The 2,505-nt window shown below is 36.4% G+C and overlaps 1 protein-coding gene across 2 annotated transcripts in view; it reads right to left on the bottom strand.

Moving 5' to 3' along the window:
- LOC122249494 (uncharacterized) overlaps positions 1-1,039 on the bottom strand; it is a 9,834-nt gene extending 8,795 nt beyond the window's left edge. Inside the window, exon 1 of one of the 2 annotated variants that reach the window (XM_043010417.2) lies at positions 927-1,039. The gene's annotated coding sequence lies outside the window, so the exon portion shown is untranslated. Of the gene's footprint in view, positions 1-837 lie in introns of both variants that reach the window. The other variant, XM_086544963.1, reaches the window with a different exon arrangement.
- Between the last annotated feature and the right edge of the window lie 1,466 nt (positions 1,040-2,505).

Genomic DNA, 2,505 nt, shown 5'->3' with positions numbered 1-2,505 from the left:
TCGTACATGAATGATTATATTTCGCGTGCATGACGTAAATGATTAAGACTCATTTACCTTGAATAATTACAACGTTTAATCATCTACGTAGTGGGAGACCTTTGGAATGCGTGAGAATTAGTCACATCACGCAATAGAATCCTTATTCCTCACGGACTTGGGGATCGAAGTTAAAAACTATGCAGTATTTGTTAACAGACGTGGACAAACAGTATATTTATTGTTACATTAAATGGCTACTGTAACTCAATTACATTGATAAACAACCATGAAAGAAAAACAAACAAACAAACTAAGCTTTTGGGAAGGTCTACTCCTTTCTACCGAGAAATTACAATGAATTTAATCTCCAGCAAAAAAGGAAGATACTCTAATGTAAATATAGCAAATGCAAATGCTTAATACGATTGATCTATTGATATGAATAAACTTATAACAATTTAAGACGTCAAGGTCATCCACGACAAAAGAAAAACAAACATACAAAAACAGCTGATTCACACACAAAAAGCCACACACGCACTCACACACACACACACACACACATACCGTCATAGATATTATCATGATCGTGAAAAAGAGAGATATAATGATACCCCCGTAATGCAAATATTCTCACTAAATATCGTGATTCATGATCAATCATTTACATAATAGTTATTACCACTTGCTTTGGTATGTCTTTTACGAAACACATTTACGGGTAAGATTTCACCACCGAAAATGGTATCCTTAATCGCACTTCATGTAATTCATTTCATACCAACTTATTAAGATCGCTCAATGAGAAAGAAAGCATTGATATCATATCACAATCTATCACATCACTATAAGGACCTGTCTATACGTATCACTCTTGCAGAATAATGCCACTATATACTAGATATGACACTAAATTAAAGCACAATATGACACTGATGATTAACCTCGAAGATCTTCCACGCAATCGCCACTGACTTCAAATAGGCTCGCCTGCCTGAGACTAGCCGCGTAGACATGGCCGCGGGCGGGAGCTGTGTTTTCCTGCTTTGTTTTCCTTGTTCCTTACCTGACTCTGTTTCTCGCTCCCGCACTCGCTCTCTCTTTATCCTTTTTCCTATTCTCTCTCTCTCGGCCTCTCTAGAGTGATATACATGCACTACTATGTCTTATGTATAGCTTTGCCCTAGCTTATTGATTGACAGGGTCACAGTAATATCTGCTTTACCAACAATGTATGTCTCAGAATCTAATATGAACTGTACAAATCATTTAGGCATAGACCCTATGCCTATTCATGCGTATACAATGTATATAGTATGAATAAACATATCAAAATCAAAATCAAATCTTGCTTTCTTTTTATTTTTTCTCTCTCTCGCTCTCTCGCGCGCTTTCTCTCTCACTCTGTCTCTTTCTCTTTCTCTCGCTTTCTTTTGATTTTTCTCTCTCTCTCTTTCTCTTTATCTCTCTCGCTTTCTTTTCATTTACTTTCCCTTTCCTTTCCCGCCTACCTCCTCTCTCTCTCTCTCTCTCTCTCTCCTCAGTTGACCTGATGTAGTCACACCTCGCGTACCGTAATGACCTGACAAAGCTTCCATTTAGTGAAGCAGTGTTTGAATAATTTTATATACTAATCATGAGCATGGAAAATATACGACATTTACTAAAATATATTAGAATTCCTATCAGATATGAGGACATCTGTGTAAAGGACCCGTGTATTGCTAGCACAGTATACACCAGGTTAAGACTCGGAGCTTCTTGACTGACTATAGTCTTACGTAAACAAACTATGGGCGTATAAGGCAAGTTTTAATGCTTTGACAGGAATTGATATCAGAGAGACAGACATACGATGCCAATACAACTGATAATCGAACAAATAAAAGAAAACACACCTTTTTAAAAGAAGAAAAAAAAAACACGATCCATCGATGACACATATAATCGGGTGGCACAGGTCAAGCAAAACGAGTCCTGGAACTCAATGATTATAATAATGATAACATAATAACGTTTATTCATATAATGTGATTCTTGTGTCATCTGCAAATTGCTCACCCTATTTTATTCGAAGAAATTTCACAAAGATAAATACATCCCTAGGAAATGTCTCGTTTGCATGCCTTGAGTGTAATACGAATTTCTAATTATGTACACACTTCCCAAGAGAGATAAACGACATATATAAAAAAGACGAGCAGTTCTTTGAAGTTCATTGTGAGAAATGTAGAACAAAAGGTATGAATAAGACTGAATATCTAAACAACGCAAAGAGCTGTAATTGATGCGTTTCGACGGAGGGCTTCCTCGGAAGACCTCCATCGAAATGCGTCAAATACAGATCTTGCGTTGTTTAGATATTCATTTTGATTCAAACCTTTCTTTTGCAGAAGAGTTCTTCATTCTCTTTCCCTTCAAAATGAGGATGAATTTTCCAGACTAAGATTTGCTAGGTTAGTAAATAAAGGACCAAACCAAAATCCGCACTAGAGCTTAGGAATAGTTAACTAACAAATAATT

Source organism: Penaeus japonicus, unplaced genomic scaffold, assembly GCF_977035675.1.
Source record: "Penaeus japonicus unplaced genomic scaffold, GWHDUDI00000001_assembly GWHDUDI00000016, whole genome shotgun sequence".
Classification (NCBI taxonomy): Eukaryota; Metazoa; Arthropoda; class Malacostraca; order Decapoda; family Penaeidae; genus Penaeus; species Penaeus japonicus.
The sequence above is the reverse complement of the archived record's forward strand: the minus strand, read 5'-3'. Positions and strand labels throughout refer to the sequence as shown.